The following is a 21597-nucleotide window of genomic DNA, read 5'->3' as shown; positions in this document are numbered from 1 at the left end:
GCCAGATAAATAGCTACCACGCCAGGGGATGTGTTATTGTGCTATGATGATTAAACCACATCTAGAAAAGCAGCTGCAATTTAAATCATCACCTAATTAAACTTGTACTATGCTCTTGCTGTTCTTTAAGATTAATATGTCCTCTGCACTGTCCACATAGGAAAATTAAGAGGTATTAATATCTGCTAATATCCCTCTATAAATGTGACATTTCTTTTGGTTTTCTCTGTTGTTAGCTAGAGGTAGTCCTAGAGATTTTCATTAACTTTTCCTACCATAATTACCTTCTGTCTCCAGGTCAAGGGACAATGTATGGATTCAGCCAATTTCTGAGTATATTTAAGTATATTTATTCCCTTTTTTTAAAAAAAGATTTTATCTATTTGTCAGAGAGTGAGAGATTACAAGCAAAAGGAGAAGCAGGCAGAGAGAGAAGCAGGCTCCCTGCCAAGCAAGGAGCCCTGTGCAGGACTCGCTCTAGGACCCTGAGATCATGACTGAGCTGAAGGCAGGCATGTGACTAACTGAGCCATGAAGGCATCCTGAGTATATTTATTCTAATGATGCATTCTGTAAGTGAGGAAACAACCATTGAGTGCATTCATTTAGGGAGCCCCCTATAAGATGGACATAAGCCAAACCCCATTAATCTTTTTATTTCATAATTGTCTAGTAATTTATTGTTCACCAAGCACAATGGCTATATGTCCCTTTGAAAACAGCCTAGGAAGAAGATTTACAATAAAACTTTTGGCAGTGTAGCAGGGCCTTTGCTTCAGGGGAGTGGACCTATTCATCATTAAATGGGTTTGAATCTGCAAACTGGTTCAAATAAAAGAATTCATTGGAGAACTGTAATTTGTGATAAATCAAGTGAAACTTTTAGATTTAGAGCTTTTCTGCTTATAAAAATCAACTAAGACTTTAGTAGGTTACCTGTCTTTTCTAGGAATACCATAATTACTTACCTGATACCAAAGATCTCTGTGCATTCAAATGTACTGGTTTTAAAATTGTGGTCATTCTGACTTCATAGAATGAATTATAAAGTGTTCCCTCTGCTTCTGTATTTGAAAGGGATTGTAGAAAATTGGCATAATTTCTTCCTTAACTGTTTGGTGCTCTTCACCAGTAAACCCACTAGGCCTGGGTCCTATCTGTTTTGGAAGATTATTAATTACTGATTCAAATTCTCTAATAGATACAGGCATATCAGATTGTCTGTTTCTTTTGTTTGAGTTTTGATAGATTGTGCCCTGCAAAGAATTGGTACTTTCCATTAAGGTTATCAAATTTGTGCACATAGAATTTTATAAATTCTTTATTTCTTGATTATTCTTTTAATGTTCATGAAATCTGTAATAATGCCCCCTCTTTCATTTTTGATATTAGTAATTTGCATCCTTTTTCTTTTTTATTTAATTAACCTGCTGGAGGCTTATCAATTTTATTGATTTCTTCAAAGCACCAGCTTTTGAAGCACAGCTTTTGAAGATTTTATTTATTTATTTGACAGACAGAGATCACAAGTAGGCAGAGAGGCAGGCAGAGGTGGGGGAAGCAGGCCCCAATGTGGGGCTCGATCCCAGGACCCTGGGGTCATGACCTGAGCCAAACGCAGAGGCTTTAACCCACTGAACCACCCAGGCGCCCCTAAGAACATTACTTTTAATTTATGTCTGTCTTTATACTTAAAGTGAGCTTGTCATAAACAATACATAGTTGAGTCTCTGATCCACCCTGATAATATCTGTCTTTCAATTAATTGGTGCATTTAGGTCATTATTATAATGGTCTAAAGTGATAATTGATATAGGTGGATCAATTTCTACTATACTTGTTACTGTTACTATTTTCTATTTGTTGCATTTGTTCTGTTGCTATTTTGTCTCTGTGCTCTTTCTGCCTTTTGAAGTTGTTTTTGTTTTTTGTTTTTTTGTAAAGATTTTATTTATTTATTTTAGAGAGAGAGAGAGCACACGAGACAAGGGTGGGCAGAGGGAGTGGGAGAATGAGGTTTCCCACTGAGCAGGGAGCCCGATGTGGGACTCAATCCCAGGACCCCAATCATACCTGAGCCAAAGGCTGATGCTTAACTGACTGAGCCATCCAGGTGCCCACCACTTTTTTAAGTTTAATTGAACATTTTATATGATCTCATTTTCTCTGCTCTCTTAGCATATCAAATATATCTCTTTTATTTCTTTATTCAGGTATTATCCTAGAATTTGCAACTAATTCAAGCCCACTTTCAAATAACATTATTCTACCTCTCAAGTAGTGCAAGCGTCTTATAATAAAATAATCTTAATTCTCCCTCCCATCCCTTGATGTGTATGGTTCATCCTTATGGGTTGTGCTTTGTAGCTGGACCCTTAGAGCCATCTGGGATGTGGATCTGTTTATAGAGCTAGAAGCAGTGAGAGGTGATGGGAGTTGATGCTGAGGAGGATGTGCAGTACTGAGTAAGAGATCTTTTATAATTACTTCAGACAAGAGGAGGTTGATCTCAGAAACTTGTAGAAATACTGATTTAAATGTCAAAGGGAACTGCTGAATTTGGGTATTCAAAATTCTCAGCTTTATTAGAATTTGCCTGTATGCCCTCCTTTCAAATGTTGGGGTTTCATTCTTTTCCATTCAATTCCCTAAGAGACCCTGAGAAGTTATGAATTAAATTTGCATTGTTATACAACCTTCTTCTGGATTCAGTTTTGGATTTGGCTTTTAGAAATTTCAATTCTGTGACTATAGAGGATAAAGTTAACTTCAGGGCAGTTATAGAAGCTTTTTGGTTCCTTAGCAAGACTTCTAGTTGGAATTTTAAAGCCTTAATCTCATTTTTTCCTTCTCCATGTTCTCCAGCACATTTAGAACCAACTAGATCAATCTGGTAAATTTACTCATATTTCCACTAAATTTTTCTGCACCAGCAACCACTTGGACATGCACGGTCTTTCCAAGTGGCTACAGATGACATTTTATTTTTTTTTTTTATTTTTTTTTTTAAAGATTTTATTTATTTATTTGACAGAGAGAGAGATCACAGCAGGTAGAGAGGCAGGCAGAGAGAGAGAGAGAGAGGGAAGCAGGCTCCCCGCTGAGCAGAGAGCCCGATGCGGGACTCGATCCCAGGACCCTGAGATCATGACCTGAGCCGAAGGCAGAGGCTTAACCCACTGAGCCACCCAGGCGCCCCTACAGATGACATTTTAGGTAGTGTTTTCATTGCATGCCATGGACTATCACTGCCCCATTTGTCACTGGCAACAGGATCCCAATTATCTTTAAATCTAGCAAGATCAGAGAACCAATTCCATATTCCTAATACTCAGATTCTATTACTCAGGAATTATTTTAGGTAAAAAAAATTGTGTCAGTGAAGAAGCAGAGTCATCATGCATATTTTTTCAAAGATTTTTATTTATTTATTTGACAGACAGAGATCACAAGTAGGCAGAGAGGCAAGCAGAGAGAGAAAGGGAGAAGCAGGCTCTCTGCTGAGCAGAGAGCCCGCCTCGGGGCTTGATCCCAGGACTCTGAGATCATGACCTGAGCTGAAGGCAGAGGCTTAACCTACTGAGCCACCCAGGTGCCCCCATCATGCATATTATAAAAATAAGAGATTTATTATAAGACTTAAACTTTACATAATTGTGGGAGGAGCTAGGGAAATGAGAGTACAGAAGGGAAATTTGGAGGACCAGAGAAGGAAGCACTAACCAGCCTCCTGAAGCACTGTGGCAGGTGGACATGTTGGCGCTTATAGAAAATTCCTGAAGCCAAAAACCCCTGCCAAAGTGGACTGAAAAGGGGGGAGCTCATGCAGAAGTTTATGGGAAGGTATAGTGTCTCTACGTGATTGATTTTGTGAGTCTGCAGCCAAGCACTTGTGGTGGTCTTATGGCCCCTGCACGTCAGTTCCACAGGGTCAGTGAGCTGAACAGGAAGTGAAGCGGAGTGGGGGAAATCTGGGAAAGTGAAGGTGCAATGAGAAATTTAGAGGATCAGAATCAAACAGACCTTCCTGGTTTCATCACATACTATTGTGGACTTGGAAACATTAATTTTTGTGAATTTCTATATTTCTAGTTATAAACACATATGAAATATTTACCTTTGTTTGCATGTCCCTAACATTTTTGGGGAACTATTTTTACTTTTATGTCCATTTTTAAATTGACAGTGAGGGGTGCCTGGGTGGCTCAGTGGGTTGGGCCTCTGCCTTTGCTCAGGTCATGGTTTTGGGGTCCTGGGATCAAGCCCCACATTGGGCTCTCTTCGTGGTGGGGAGCCTGCTTCTCCCTTCCCCCGCCTGCCTCTCTGCCTACTTGAAATCTTTCTCTCTGTCAGATAAATAAATATAATCTTTGAAAAAAATTGACAAATTTTTCATCATTAATTAATTTCACAAAAGATATGATTTCTGCCATACCTTAATTATTGACACTTGGGTATAAGAGTTGTAATATTCCTTTCAACAAAGTTATTCATATAATTTGAATACTATAGTGACATAATATATCTATTTGATATAATTTAAATACTATATTTTATGCCCACCATCATCAGTTTTTAAAAATCCATGAATAAGTTCTTCTTTAACAACCAGAAATTTTACATTGTTCCATTTTCTCCTTGAACTCATATTTCCATTCCATTTCTCCCACAGAATTTTATCCTAATATAATACATTTTTATGCTTGGAGGCCTTTTATTGATAACAATTTGTATCTTTCTGGTATAAAAAAAGTACATAAATTGAAATTAATTTTTTTATATTCTCAGTGACCAGAGACCTAAATGTTATTTTCCCTTCATCTGGATTAAGTTATCATTATAGTTATTATTGGCACATTATTAATCAAAGAAACAAATATATTACAGAAATTGATAGATAAATCTAAAAAGTAACGTTTAATTAGAAATGCATATTTTAGGGGCTCCTGGGTGGCTCAGCTTCAGTTAAGTGTCTGCCTTCAGCTTGGGTCATGATCCTGGAGTCTTGGGATCAAGCCCCACATCAGGCTCCCTGATCAGCAGGAAGCCTGCTACTCCCTTTCCCTCTCTCTCTTTAATAAATAAATAAAATCTTAAAAGAAATGCACATTTTAATATGTGTAATGCATATGAATATATATATGCTTATATAAGTCTTCTCTGACAATAAGAAATTTGGATCCCATCAATGTATTTACTCATTTGATCAGTCCCACCTGTATGCAGACAACCTCCTGTTACCAACAACCAACATCCCCCACTCCCACAACCTTCTCACATACCTCTTAGCTCTGACAACACACATATGGGCAGTGTGCAGATGCCTCCTTCACCTTGCTTAAACACTCAGTGCTGGGCTTGCACTCCCTTCCCTAGCTGTGTTATTTTGCTCTGTCATACCTACTGGCTTTGTTTTGTTTGTTTGTTTTTAAAGATTTTTTTAATTTATTTGACAGAGAGAGATCACAAGTAGACAGGCAGGGGAGGGGAGAGCGGGCTCCCTGCTGAGCAGAGAGCCTTATGAGGGGCTCAGTTCCAGGACCCTGAGATCATGACCTGAGTCAAAGTCAGAGGCTTAAACCACTGAGCCACCCAGGCGACCATACCTACTGGTTTTTAATGAAATCATTCTGAAAGGAAAGATAGGGTGGGGAAAGAGAACATGCATTTTTATAAATCTTAACTCTTTATATTCTGAGATAGATAGTAGATAGACAGGACAGAGTTTATCTATGCGTTTTCACCTAAATGAAATAACCTACAATGCCTTTCAGTATTTACTGGCACAATTTTATTGCTTTTTTTCCTCAGGATTTTCCTCAGCATCAACAATTTCTTTGGCAAGAATTGGGGAAATAGAAGATAGATCTTTAGAAGAAAATGGTCACTACTCCTTTAACCCAACTCTATAAATATATCTGATTTTCGAGTATTCTAACACAGGCAAAATACCACATTTCTAATGCCCCACTATCTAGAACAGTAAAGTGTGTGAGAAAGAAAAGACAAAAGCTTTATCAGACACTTTTTGGTAAGAATTCGGAGGGTTAAAACAACTGTTTCTACTGTAATATGGGGGAAGCTTGGTTGTGAGAAGGGAAGATAGAAAATATAAACCAAATTGATGCTTTGACCACAAACCTATTCTCAGACAGATCAATTTTGGCAAAAAGTAGACATGAGAATATGAAAATGGATTTTCTTAAGTCTTTCACTGCCTACAAAGTTCTCAGAAAACCTTCATGGATCCTCAGAGGGACATGTACCAAATGTGGTAATTATTGGCCAATGTACTTAACCTCAGTTTGGGTCGCTTTAACAAAGTACAGCAGACTGGGTAGCTTATAAACAACAGAAATTTATTTCTCACAGTTCTGGAGACTGAAATCTAAGATTGGGATGCCAGCATTATTGGATTCTGATGTTGGACTGTCAAATTTTTGCTGTATCCTCACATAGTATAAAAGGGGCACTGGTCCCATATTCTCATAACCAAATTATCTCCCAAATGCCCCATCTCCAAATACTATCATATTGGGGATTCAATTTCCACATACGAATTTTGGGGGAGACACAAACATTTAGTTCATAACAGCACTCAAAATATTAAAAGTAGCAATTAATTTTAGTGAACTGATGGTTTGAGAAAACAAAATAATTCATGCAAATAATCTGTACACAGGTAAGAATGAAAAGTGTATTAAAATGTTATTCATCTATGTGAATAAGTACAAACTACTTACAAATTATACTTTTATAAAATAGAACATGTAATGGAAACTGCAAAAGTCTTTTTTTAAAAATTCTATTTTTTTGCTTTTTAAAATCCAACTTTTTATAATAATACTCAGCTCATCTCTGTCTTATTATTTGGGATGTCTAATGAAAATTAGCTCAACTATTTAGATTTAAAATGTAAATTACTCTTTAAATCTTAAAAGCAGGAAGTATTATCAGGGGTTGGGGTATACGTATTCATGCATGTTGTTTCATCATTTGACAAATAGTTAAATGCCTCCCAAGAGCTCAATGCAGAGACAACACAGGAGATGTAATAGTGAGTGAAATTAGAAATGGTCCCTGAATCCACAGAGATATAGCCTAGAACCCTTTGCCTAAAGCAAAAGGAACCATAACTTAAGCAAGAAAATGAGATCTGTCTGCAGAATACACATTAGCTTGACAAAATAGAAGACAGAAGCTAAAGTTTCTCTGTGGTTTTCAGCTTTAGGAAACAAAGCATTCTTTGTGAGATGACGTCATTGGATCAACCAGCCACAAACATCTCCATGTATAGGTCTTTGCTCTAATTTAAATCCCTCAGGGGGCACCTGGGTGGCTCAGATGGTTGAGCATCTGATTCTTGGTTTCAACTCAGGTCATGATCTCAGGGTCATGAGATCAAGCCCTGTGTCTGGCTCTGGCTCAGTCAGGAGTATGCTTGAGATTCTCTCTCTCCCTCTCCCTCTGCCCCTCCCCCATTCATGCAGTTTCTTTCTCTAAAATATATTTAAAGAATCTTTAAATTCCTCAGAGGTGAGTATGGTTGATGTAACTTGTAGTTCTTACCTTTAGGGATAGTTGTGTAACTGTAATTGTTAGGTGTACCATAATCACAGAGAATGAAGTTCCTTAAAAAGTAGGGGGCGGGAGAAAAAAAAAAGTAGGGGGCGGGGAGAGGTGAGGTTTGGAGGTCTCCTGGAAGAAAGAAAGAAAGTATACTGAGAGGGTAGGAATGTCCACTCCAGTTTTCTACCATGAACCAAATCTGTATCTAGTTCATCTTCCTATATAAAAGTTACTTTGCTAGTTTATATTAGTTTAAAATTTTAAACTCTGATTCAGTACCTACAGTGTTGTTGTTCTTCCCTCCTGTCCTCATTCCTGTTCTCTTCTTTTCTTCTCCTATCCTCTCCTATTCCTTTTTCTGGCTCTCTTTCTTTCTTTCTTTTTTTTTTTTTTTTAAGATTTATTTATCTATTTTAGAGGGAGAGAAAGAGAGAGAGCACACACGAGTGGGGAGAGGGGCAGTGGGAGAGGGAAAAAAGCAGACTCCCTGCTGAGCACAGAGTCCATGGTGGGGCTCAATCCAGCAATCCCAAGATCATGGCTGGAGCTGAAGCCAGGAGCTAGATGCTCAACCCAGGCATCACTCTTTTTCTTATTTATATAGCCGTATTGAGCAGCTTTCCTTAGAGTACCCTTCATCATCTTTATATAAAATTCACTTAAAAGTCAGTATTGTAATATTTTTCTCTAATTGTAATAATTACAATAGAGCTATAATTTACAGATTTGTAAAAGATATATGTAATTATGCACATTCATATATATATATATACATACATTTGCCATACAATGCACATATGATTGTGATTTTCTTTTTTTTTTTTTAAGATTTTATTTATTTATTTGACAGAGAGAGATCACAGGTAGGAAGAGAGGCAGGCAGAGAGAGAGAGGAGGAAGCAGGCTCCCTGCTGAGCAGAGAGCCCGATGTGGGACTCGATCCCAGGACCCTGAGATCATGACCTGAGCCGAAGGCAGCGGCTTAACCCACTGAGCCAGCCAGGCGCCCCTGATTGTGATTTTCATAGTGAAACACATTACATAGAGAAGCAGCTCAATTACCATCCAGTGCCTACACTTTGTAACATCTGCACTTGTGACCTATTAATGTCTAGAGTGAAAGAAATGCTTCATGGGAACTATAGGGGTTTAAAAAAGTGAGGATGGTCCAAGGAAAGCAGTGGGGTTCTGCGTATAAAACACTAGTTTCCTTTTACTGCTGCCTGTGTAAAAAAATTGTTTTTTACCTTGATGTCATAAAAAAAAAATGTGTTGTTTTTATTTTGCTCTATTGATAACCATTCTAGTAGTTCTGGAGGCTAATTAATTGACCTCAACTTGGAACCTTTGCACTGTCTTTTACTTTTACTATTTATCCGTTAACGACAGATTTCAGACATTGAATTGATATTACATTCCTTGGTTTGAGGCTCATATTTAAAACCATTGTTTGTTTTCTCTGTCCATGGGATCTTAATATGCATGGCATGTTTCTCCTGAGTGGCAGCCAAATTTCCCTCAGGCTGGACTTTTAACTATCAGTGGCAAGCCTGTCCGGATTTGCAGTCACATGGGCATCCTGTCATGCCTCAATTTCAGCTGTTCTAGAATAGATGCCTCTTAGTTGGTTGTCAGCCATTCCTCACATCGCACTTCAGTCTCAGGTGTCCTCGACAGAACATGCCTCTTCTGGGTGCTCTCAAGAGATTAGCCTTTATAGACAACCTTTGAACTCACTTAAAATTCTCATTTTTGTTTCCAGGCTTTTGATGATGTGAAATTTAAAGATTTGCTCATTTTTGAGGTTGATTTTTGTCTAGTATAATTTCTTATGGCTTTGGCCAAAAGAATATTTACATTAATCATATTAGGAACTTAACAAACATTTAGAGCCCTCTCCATTTAAAATGTAAAGCATTTTTCCCCAAAATATACACTATGTAACTAATAGAAATCTTTAAAATTATGCTCTCTTACTGCCCTTACCTAAGTAACATGATTGTGCATAGTATATAGTCTATATTTTAAATCAAACCATTTCAAACATACTCTCAAAGTCTGGTGAAAAATTCCATTTGTTTTCATAGGATATGATTTAAAAAGAGTAAAACAGCACCTTTATTTATAGAAATTAATACCTCACTGATGAGGTACAAACCTGTTTCTTGCTGAAATCCATATTGAGTTCTCTGTGCACTGGAACTGATACTGTGTTGCTGGATATTTCCATGGTAAAGCTGGTCTCTCTCCTCAGCTCTATTACCCAGCATTCCCAGAGGAGCCCAGGATAGCTACAGGTTTAGAGCCTAACTGCTAATATGGTTACAGTCACAAAAGAGTACTTGGAAGTTATTCTGCTTTTAGAGCAGAGCACAATGGAGGGAATGCTTGATTACTGTGGAAAGGAGTGTGAAAAGTGAGATGTGCCAAGAGAATGGCTTGACTTTTCTGAATTTAGTGCCAACCTTTTTTGTTAAGACTTTGTAAAAACAGTCGTTCTTAAAGGATGTTTTGCTTTTTTCCCCCCGGTTTTGTGAAATTCAGCATTTCTGTCCATTAAAAAATAAATAAATGAAAAGTGAACATGACATGTAACTGTTGTCTCCAGATCACAGATTCTTACTGTGTCAGATTCATATACTCTAATTGATTTAAGAGATGCTATTTTAAAGTACTGCTGATAGGATGTCAATGTCTATGCAACTTGCAAGAGGAATTAACAAAGTCATATTCAATGTGACTATGGCTTTCTGGTTGTTGGGAAGCTATTTCATTTGTCTTCTATATGCCTTCATCTTGTCTCTTTACTCTCTTGTGTGAGCCTTTGAGAAAATTTACCAAAATTCTGTTAAGAGAAAAGTAACTTACCAACACCTTTGGTTAGTGGAGGGACCCATGTCATGTATGATCTAGGAGAGGCTGACAAGGCAGTCAGTCCAGCGAGAACACTAGCTTTAGTAATTTCCGCTCTTTTAGGCAACAGTGTGATGACTAGACACTTTTCCTTGCTAAATTTATTAAAATTTTGAAAGCCAGTAGTTATTACTTGAGAGTAAAATTACAAGTGACTATTATTTTCTTCTTTATAAATTTATGCATTTTGAAAATGTCCTCAATGAGTTTGAATTTCTTTTAAAAATTCTAAGAAAAGTAATTTTAAAATTAAGGTAGCTATTTCTAAGGTAAGTAGTTTACATTTACATCACGGTCAGTAGCTTAATTTAGCTCATGTGAGTTAAAGAGGAGAAAATGCTTTAGAAATGGACATATTCAGTGTAAGAAGATTAGAAAAGAATATATATCCAAATATGAACAGTGGCTAGTGGGGTTTAAAGTAGTTAAAATATTTTTAAACTTGTCTGTATTCTCCAAAATTTCTCTTGTTAGCATATAATACTTTCATAATTAAAGAAAGGTCCTTAAAGGCATTACTGAGGACTGTCTGCATTTTGTAGGTCTTCAGTTCTGCTTTTATCAACCCTATGGTTCCTTTCTGTTTGCACCACAGAAATAAATAAAAAGCTTGGAACTCTCACTATGCCATGTTGCTATACTAGAGCAAAATGCAGAAAAATTTTAGCTTTACAGATGGTACTTAAGAATGTAGAAAACCACTTGTGTCAAGTCACTCATGCCTGGAAAGATCTGCCAACCTGCCTATTCATGCCTCCTTTACTGGAAATAAAATTCTGCCCTTAAAGCCTACAATTTCACATTTAAAACTCTTATTTTAAAAATACAACTAGCTGTCATTTCTTTATTTGAATGTGGCTATTCATCGTTGCTTTACTCCTAACACTCAAATTATTTCAGTTCACAGAAGCACTGGTCACATGGGTATGGGGTGGGGATGGTATGATCATTTTTGGAACACTGAATATTCAAACAAAGAAAGGTGAATCTGAAAGGTTCCTGCTGGGTGGCTGGAGATTTGTGAGTGTGCTCTGGGTACCTAGAAGTAAAGAGGAAAGCCCAAAAAAGTGTAAGAGATTTATGAAATGAAGAAGACACATAGAAGCAAACTTCACTAATTTTAGAGTTAATTTGCCAGGCGATACAGTCTTAGGGGCACAATACATAATATTGTGTGGATCTACAGGGTCTTATTTCAGAAATCCCAAAAGTCCAGATAAACAAACACCTGCTCTCCAAAGTCCTTTTGGGTCTATTGTCTGGTAATTGAGTTGACTTTAATACTTAACCAAAGTAGAATACCTTCAGCAGAAGTAATGTTTTAAAGATAAAAACAAGGAATGGGGAGTGACTGCTAATGGGTATGAGGTTTCTTTTTGGGGTGATACAAATTCAACATTGTGAGTTACTAAAAACCTGAAATTGAAAAAACTGAATTGTAAGGGTAAAATCTTGACATATGAATTATACCTCAATGAAACTGTTACTAAAAATACCCTTCCTGGGACACCTGGGTGGCTCAGTGGATTAAGCTGCTGCCTTCGGCTGGGGTCATGATCCCAGCATCCTGGGATCAAGTTCCGCACCAGGGTCCTTGTCCAGCAGGGAGGGAGCCTGCTTCTCTTCTCTGCCTCTGCCTGCCACTCTGCCCACTTGTGCTCTCTCTATGACAAATAAATAAATAAAATCTTTAAAAAAGAAATCTTTAATAAAATATGCCCTTCCCTTCTCCCTCTAAAATAATACAAACTATTTTAGGTTTTAATGAAGAATAAATAAATTAATAGCACAGTTCAGGAAAGAAAGCAATCTCAGCATCCGATTGGAAAACAGAGAGGCACCTCCTCAAGGTGCAAAGTTAAAACTAACTAGAAAGCAGTGATGACTGACACTTGACTTCCACCCACAATGGCAAAGCTGGGAAAGAATTGGTGGTCGCCATATGTGGCAATAGAACACTTTTAACTGGACCTGGGATAGATAACTCCGGTGTCTAGTGGTCCCCAGTAGGCAATGTAAATGCATGGAGTAGTTCTCTGGTAAACTGAGGTATGTTCCCTGTTAATGGGGGCAGCACAACTGAGCTGTAAATTATTATCATCAAGCGAAAGTGCAGGATCATTTTTCAAGAAAAAAATGGCCATCTAGAGTTTTATATCATATCTTATTTTTCAATGTTGGCAAACAATTAGGAAACAGAACAAATTAAAAGATCACAAATGAAAAACCACTTGGCTGGGAATACTTGAAGGGTCACACAGATGTCCCCAACCCCGGGGTTAAGCACCTGGACTGGTTGAGGAATTGAAAGGATGATTTGAAGAGCAGAACAACATTTCTAGAAGTCCCACCTGAATATCCAGTTGTCCCAGCACCATTTATGGCTCAACCTTTCTTCCTCCCTTATTGGCTATGCGAGTCCGCCACATATGAGAGTTGCATATATGCAAAGGTCCTTTCCTGAGCATTTATTTCTATTTCATTGGTTAATTCATCTATCCCTGAGCTACTATCAAGTGTACTAACTCCTATTGCTGTGTAATATGTCCTGCTACCTAGCAGGTGAGTATACTCTTTTCTAAGTGTTCTGGCAGTCTTAATACTTTATTTCCTGATGTTTGTGTGTGTATGTGTATATGTACATGTAAGTATATCCATATGTGTATGTATTTTTATATATAGTATTTTAAAACCAGTCTCAAATTTATAGAAAATTTCAAGCACACTACAAAAAACATGTCTTGTTCTGAATAATTTGAGAAAAATTTAAAAAACTTTATGGTTCATTTTTTTTATTAACTTTTTATTTTTTATAAACATATATATTTATCCCCAGGGGTACAGGTGTGTGAATCACCAGGTTTACACACTTCACAGCACTCACCAAAGCACATACCCTCCCCAATGTCCATAATCCCACCCCCTCCCCCTTCTCCCAAATCCCCTCCCCCCACCAACCCTCAGTTTGTTTTGTGAGATTAAGAGTCACTTATGGTTTGTCTCCCTCCCAATCCCATCTTGTTTCATTGATTCTTCTCCTACCCACTTAAGCCTCCATGTTGCATCACCACTTCCTCATATCAGGAAGATCATATGATAGTTGTCTTTCTCTGCTTGACTTATTTCGCTAAGCATGATACGCTCTAGTTCCATCCATGTTGTCGCAAATGGCAAGGTTTCATTTCTTTTGATGGCTGCATATTATTCCATTGTGTATATATACCACATCTTCTTGATCCATTCATCTGTTGATGGACATCTAGGTTCTTTCCATAGTTTGGCTATTGTGGACATTGCTGCTATAAACATTCGGGTGCACGTGCCCCTTTGGATCACTACGTTTGTATCTTTAGGGTAAATACCCAATAGTGCAATTGCTGGGTCATAGGGCAGTTCTATTTTCAACATTTTGAGGAACCTCCATGCTGTTTTCCTGAGTGGCTGCACCAGCTTGCATTCCCACCAACAGTGTAGGAGGGTTCCCCTTTCTCCGCATCCTCGCCAGCATCTGTCATTTCCTGACTTGTTGATTTTAGCCATTCTGACTGGTGTGAGGTGATATCTCATTGTGGTTTTGATTTGTATTTCCCTGATGCCGAGTGATATGGAGCACTTTTTCATGTGTCTGTTGGCCATCTGGATGTCTTCTTTGCAGAAATGTCTGTTCATGTCCTCTGCCCATTTCTTGATTGGATTATTTGTTCTTTGGGTGTTGAGTTTGCTAAGTTCTTTATAGATTTTGGACACTAGTCCTTTATTTGATACGTCGTTTGCAAATATCTTCTCCCATTCTGTCAGTTCCCTTTTGGTTTTGTTAACTGTTTCCTTTGCTGTGCAAAAGCTTTTGATCTTGATGAAATCCCAATAGTTCATTTTTGACCTTGCTTCCCTTGCCTTTGGCGATGTTCCTAGGAAGATGTTGCTGCGGCTGAGGTCGAAGAGATTGCTGCCTGTGTTCTCCTCAAGGATTTTGATGGATTCCTTTCGCACATTGAGGTCCTTCATCCATTTTGAGTCTATTTTTGTGTGTGGTGTAAGGAAATGGTCCAATTTCATTTTTCTACATGTGGCTGTCCAATTTTCCCAGCACCATTTATTGAAGAGGCTGTCTTTTTTCCATTGGACATTCTTTCCTGCTTTGTCGAAGATTAGTTGACCATAGAGTTGAGGGTCTATTTCTGGGCTCTCTATTCTGTTCCATAGATCTATATGTCTGTTTTTGTGCCAGTACCATGCTGTCTTGATGATGATGGTTCATCGCACCCAGACATTCGACTATATTTCCTATGATGACATTTCCCCAATGTAACCTCAATACAACTATTGAAATTAGAAAATTAACATTGATACATTACTGACATCTAATCCATATACCTCTTTAAAGTTTGCCAGTTGTCCTAGTAACATCCTGTATAGTGAAAAGATTAATCTCAGAATCATGTTGCATTTTGTTTTCATGTCTTTATTTAGACTCCTTCAATCTGGCATAGTTCTTCAGTGCTTCCTTAATTTTATGACTTTCAACACGTGAAAAGATTATAGGCCAGTATATTTTAGAATATCCCTCAAATTTGGTCTGTCTTGTGCTTATATTCAGGTTATTCTTTGACAAGAATATTGCAGAAATGATGCTGCACTATTCTTATTGCTTCCTATCAGGAGGTACATGATTTTTATTATTTTTTAGATGTTGTTTTATAGCTAATGTTCATGTCACTCTACAGATGATGTTTACATTGATCAGTTGATGAATGTAGTGTATGCAGGCTTCTTCCTGTGAAGAAATCCTTTTCTTTTTGTAATTAAGTAGTATATCATTGAGAGGAACTTGGAAACTGTAAATATCACATTTTTCATCAAAGTTTTAATTTATTCATTTGTTTATTTACATCAGTGTAGACTCATGATTTCCATTTTAATGGAAAATATATATTCTATTATCATCATCTTTGTTTTGATGCTCAAATTATCCAGTATTAGGCCAGTGGAAACTAATTCATGATGGGTCCCTTATTCTTTTGATACCTCCTTTTCATTTTTTGAGCATTTCTTTGCTTTCTAGCACATAAGATTTTCCAGACCTAGCTTGTATATTCTCTGGCTCATCCCTCCAAGAAGCTATGGTTCCTTTTGAGGGAGGATAGTATTTGGCAGTCACATTGTGATCGCTAAGTGCCCAATATTGTTGGGAAGTTGTTGCTCTCAGATCATCTTAGTGGACGATACTATGTATGTATATTGAACACCATGATGAGTTCACACCAATACCTCCCATCCCAATCCAATACTGCAGAATTCTTTTTAGCTTTCTGCTTTTCATTTTGCAACTTTCATTTTGCAACTTATATTTTGCAAAAATATAGTTCTCATCATCCTTAATATACTTATTTGATCAATTTTCCTATCTGCAATCAATTTCTCATTGCTGCTGCTATTTCATCCTTCCCACAGGTTTCTTCTTTGCCACCACCTGAGGTCCCTGGGTCAAGCTACTATATTACCCTCAGGACAACATCTTTCTCCCTTTCTCCATGCTCTAGATGCCATCTGCAGGACTTTATTGCAGAGTAGAAGCCCTTCTGGTTCCAATACCTCATTTTGGTTGCATACTTCATTTTGCCAGGGCTTTGACATTCTGTGTCCAAGCTGTCCCCCTGAGGAACATTTAGCTTACATCTTCCCCTTATGTCTTATATAATATTGTCAGTACTTTGTTGAATATTTGGTTTTTGTTTAATCCCATACAATAGAAGTTATTATTTTTTAATTTTATTTATTTATTTGACAGAGAGAGATCACAAGTAGGCTGAGAGGCAGGCAGAGAGAGAGGACGAAGCAGGCTCCCCGCCGAGCAGAGAGCCCCATGCGGGGCTCAATCCCAGGACCCCAGGATCATGACCCAAGATGAAGGCAGAAGCTTAACCCACTGAGCCACCCAGGCGCCCCACATTATTGTTTTATACTAGAAATATTTATCATTCTGTTTTCACCATCGCTTCCTATGTTTGAGACCATCCTTCTAGCATGATTCTTCTTTTTTTTTTATGATTTTATTTATTTATTTGACAGACAGAGATCACAAGTTGGCAGAGAGGCAGGCAGAGAGCAAGGGGGAAGCAGGCTCCCTGCTGAGCAGAGAGCCTGATGCGGGGCTCCATCCTAGGACCATGGGATCATGACCTGAGCTAAAGGCTGAGGCTTAACCCACTGAGCCACCCAGGTGCCCTAGCATGATTATTCTTCTTAAAGTAGATTCTTTCACAGTTTGCCTAAAGCAGATTTCTAGGTGCCAAATACTTCAGTTTTGTGCCTACCTAATTTCTTAAAAATTTTGCCCCTATGACTATTATCTTATTTTTGAACAAAAATTTTCCTAGGTACACTATAGGTTGACAATACATTTCCTTCAACAGCTTATAGGTACACTTTACTGTCTTCTGGTTTCCATTACTGTTAAATAGTTTTAGGTGATTGGGGGCACCGGGGTGACTCAGTTGGTTAAGCATCTAGCTCTTGATTTAGGCTCAGGTCGTGATCTCAGGTTTGTGGTGAGATGGAGCCTCACATTGGGTTCCATACTAAGTGGCCCCTGCCTGAGTTTCTGACTCTCCCTCAGTGCCTCACCTCTTTCTCTTTCTCTCTCTCTCTCTCAAAAAAAAAAAAAAAAAAGGAAAATTTTGAGGTGATTTAACTATTGTAGTCTTTTATAATCTGTCTTTGCTTTCAGGCTACTTAAAAGATCTTCTTTTGGTCTTTGATATTCTAGGATTTCAGGAGCATTGATAGAGGTGTTAGTTCCTCTACTTAACCTGTTGTTATCTGTGGAATCGTGTTTTTCCATTACGGAAAAATTTATTTAAATATATGTTCTTCTCTGATCTCCAGTTTTTTTTTTTCCCCCTCTGAGATTTTGAAGAGGTATGTACAGTTTTTTTATTCTAATATATGTCTTACTGTCATTTTATATTTTCCATCTCCTTAATTACTTTACTTACATTCTGGGTAAGATTTTCAGGTATATTTTTCAGGTCATTACTTTTTTTGTTCAATTAAGTCTCATTTGCTGTTTAACCAAGCATTGAGTTTTTTCTTTCGATGATTATTTTTCATTTCCAGATATTCCATTTTTTAAAATGTCTGCTTAAATTTTCAGGATTTTCCCTGAGGTATACTCATCTTTGTAATTTTATCATGTCTTCCTTTTAGCATTTTTTGTTATTTCTGCCCTTAAATTGCTACCTTATTTTAAATCACATTTTTGCTAAATACACAATTCTAGATTGATAGTTGTCCTCTCTCAACACATTGTAGATATTATTCTATTGTCTTTGATTTATTATATGGTTTTAACTAAGTGTTATATATGACAATTTCCACATCTATTGTCCTTGTGACTGAACTTGTTATTTCATTTTTTTCTTGACTGTCACTCATAACTTGCCTGCTCATGTGTTCGACATCCTTTGTTTATGAGGCTATACTTGGCTATAATTTGCAGCAGTCCAACAGTCCCAGTGTGGGGAAGCTTTTCTTCAAAGGCAGAATGGAGCAGCTCCCATCCTAGAAATACTTCAGCTTTCTCAGAAAAAGGTGTTTCTGACTATTGCTATTTAAAAAATCCTGTGTTGCCAATACTGTGACGTCAGGTCAACACCCCTTCTGGTACCTGCTGTCAGAATTATTTCTCTATCACTCTGACTACTTACTGTTTATTGTTTGTTAATTTAAATTTTTTATTTTTTATATACATATATTTTTATCCCCAGGGGTACAGGTCTGTGAATCACCAGGTTTACACACTTCACAGCACTCACCAAAGCACATACCCTCCCCAATGTCCATAACCCCACCCCCTTCTCCCAAACCCCCTCCCCCCACCAACCCTCAATTTGTTTTGTGAGATTAAGAGTCACTTGTGGTTTGTCTCCCTCCCAATCCCATCTTGTTTCATTTATTTTTCTCCTACCTACTTAAGCCCCCATGTTGCATCACCACTTCCTCATGTCAGGAAGATCATATGATAGTTGTCTTTCTCTGCTTGACTTATTTCGTTAAGCATGATACGCTCTAGTTCCATCCATGTTGTCACAAATGCCATGATTTCATTTCTTTTGATGGCTGCATATTATTCCATTGTGTATATATACCATATCTTCTTTATCCATTCATCTGTTGATGGACATCTAGGTTCTTTCCATAGTTTGGCTATTGTGGACATTGCTGCTATAAACATTCGGGTGCACGTGCCCCTTCGGATCACTACGTTTGTATCTTTAGGGTAAATACCCAATAGTGCAATTGCTGGGTCATAGGGCAGTTCTATTTTCAACATTTTGAGGAACCTCCATGCTGTTTTCCAGAGTGGCTGCACCAGCCTGCATTCCCACCAACAGTGTAGGAGGGTTCCCCTTTCTCCGCATCCTCGCCAGCATCTGTCATTTCCTGACTTGTTGATTTTAGCCATTCTGACTGGTGTGAGGTGATATCTCATTGTGGTTTTGATTTGTATTTCCCTGATGCCGAGTGATATGGAACACTTTTTCATGTGTCTGTTGGCCATCTCGATATCTTCTTTGCAGAAATGTCTGTTCATGTCCTCTGCCCATTTCTTGATTGGATTATTTGTCTGGGTGTTGAGTTTGCTAAGTTCTTTATAGATTTTGGACACTAGTCCTTTATCTGATATGTCGTTTGTGAATATCTTCTCCCATTCTGTCAGTTGTCTTTTGATTTTGTTAACTGTTTCCTTTGCTGTGCAAAAGCTTTTGATCTTGATGAAATCCCAATAGTTCATTTTTGACCTTGCTTCCCTTGCCTTTGGCGATGTTCCTAGGAAGATGTTGCTGCGGCTGAGGTCGAAGAGATTGCTGCCTGTGTTCTCCTCAAGGATTTTGATGGATTCCTTTCGCACATTGAGGTCCTTCATCCATTTTGAGTCTATTTTTGTGTGTGGTGTAAGGAAATGGTCCAATTTCATTTTTCTACATGTGGCTGTCCAATTTTCCCAGCACCATTTATTGAAGAGGCTGTCTTTTTTCCATTGGACATTCTTTCCTGCTTTGTCGAAGATTAGTTGACCATAGAGTTGAGGGTCTATTTCTGGGCTCTCTATTCTGTTCCATAGATCTATATGTCTGTTTTTGTGCCAGTACCATGCTGTCTTGATGAAGACAGCTTTGTAATAGAGCTTGAAGTCTGGAATTGTGATTCTACCAACTTTGGCTTTCCTTTTCAATATCCCTTTGGCTATTTGAGGTCTTTTCTGGTTCCATATAAATTTTAGAATTATTTGTTCCATTTCTTTAAAAAGATGGATGGTACATTGATAGGAATTGCATTAAATGTGTAGATTGCTTTAGGTAGCATAGACATTTTCACAATATTTATTCTTCCAATCCAGGAGCATGGAACATTTTTCCATTTCTTTGTGTCTTCCTCAATTTCTTTCATGAGTACTTTATAGTTTTCTGAGTATATATTCTTAGCCTCTTTGGTTAGTTTTATTCCTAGGTATCTTATGGTTTGGGGTGCAATTGTAAATGGGATGGACTCCTTAATTTCTCTTTCTTCTGTCTTGTTGCTGGTGTAGAGAAATGCAACTGATTTCTGTGCATTGATTTTATATCCTGACACTTTACCGAATTCCTGTATAAGTTTTAGCAGTTTTGGAGTGGAGTCTTTTGGGTTTTCCACATATAGTATCATATCATCTGCGAAGAGTGATAATTAGACTTCTTCTTTGCCAATTTGGATGCCTTTAATTTCCTTTTGTTGTCTGATTGCTGAGGCTAGGACCTCTAGTACTATGTTGAATAGCAGTGGTGATAATGGACATCCCTGCCGTGTTCCTGACCTTAGTGGAAAAGCTTTCAGTTTTTCTCCATTGAGAATGATATTTGCGGTGGGTTTTTCATAGATGGCTTTGATGATATTGAGGTATGTGCCCTCTATCCCTACACTTTGAAGAGTTTTGATCAGGAAGGGATGCTGTACTTTGTCAAATGCTTTTTCAGCATCTACTGAGAGTATCATAGTTCTTGTTCTTTTATTGATGTGTTGTATCACATTGACTGATTTGCGGATGTTGAACCAAACTTGCAGCCCTGCAATAAATCCCACTTGGTCGTGGTGAATAATCCTTTTAATGTACTGTTGAATCCTATTGGCTAGTATTTTGTTGAGTATTTTCGCATCTGTGTTCATCAAGGATATTGGTCGATAGCTCTCTTTTTTTGATGAGATCCTTGTCTGGTTTTGGGATCAAGGTGATGCTGGCCTCATAAAATGAGTTTGGAAGTTTTCCTTCCATTTCTATTTTTTGGAACAGTTTCAGGGGAATAGGAATTAGTTCTTCTTTAAATGTTTGGTAGAATTCCCCCAGGAAGCCGTCTGGCCTGGGCTTTTGTTTGTTTAGAGATTTTTAATGACTGTTTCAATCTCCTTACTGGTTATCGGTCTGTTCAGGCTTTCTATTTCTTCCTGGTTCAGTTGTGGCAGTTTATATGTTTCTAGGAATGCATCCATTTCTTCCAGATTGTCAAATTTGTTGGCGTAGAGTTGCTCATAGTATGTTCTTATAATAGTTTTTATTTCTTTGGTGTTAGTTGTGATCTCTCCTCTTTCATTCATGATTGTATTTATTTATTTATCCTTTCTCTTTTCTTTTTGATAGGTCTGGCCAGGGGTTTATCAATTTTATTAATTCTTTCATAGAACCAGCTCCTAGTTTCGTTGATTTGTTCTATTGTTTTTTTGGTTTCTATTTTATTGATTTCTGCTCTGGTCTTTATGATTTCTCTTCTGCTGGGTTTAGGGTTTCTTTCTTGTTTTTTCTCCAGCTCGTTTAGGTGTAGGGTTAGCTTTTGTACCTGAGACCTTTCTTGTTTCTTGAGAAAGGCTTGTACCGCTATATATTTTCCTGTCAGGACTGCCTTTGTTGTGTCCCACAGATTTTGAACTGTTGTATTTTCATTATCATTTATTTCCATGATTTTTTTCAATTCTTCTTTAATTTCCCGGTTGACCCATTCATTCTTTAGTAGGATGCTGTTTAGTCTCCATGTTTGGGTTCTTTCCAACTTCCTCTTGTGGTTGAGTTCTAGCTTCAGAGCATTT

General features: G+C 37.7%; 1 long non-coding RNA gene across 1 annotated transcript in view; it reads left to right on the top strand.

Moving 5' to 3' along the window:
- The window catches only part of LOC131826778 (uncharacterized), a 62227-nt gene that overhangs the window by 16459 nt on the left and 24171 nt on the right, over positions 1 to 21597 (top strand). The window lies entirely within an intron of this gene.

Source organism: Mustela lutreola, chromosome 3, assembly GCF_030435805.1.
Source record: "Mustela lutreola isolate mMusLut2 chromosome 3, mMusLut2.pri, whole genome shotgun sequence".
In the NCBI taxonomy this organism is placed as follows: domain Eukaryota; kingdom Metazoa; phylum Chordata; class Mammalia; order Carnivora; family Mustelidae; genus Mustela; species Mustela lutreola.
Note: the sequence above shows the minus strand (reverse complement) of the source record. Positions and strands in the feature narration are given on the sequence as shown.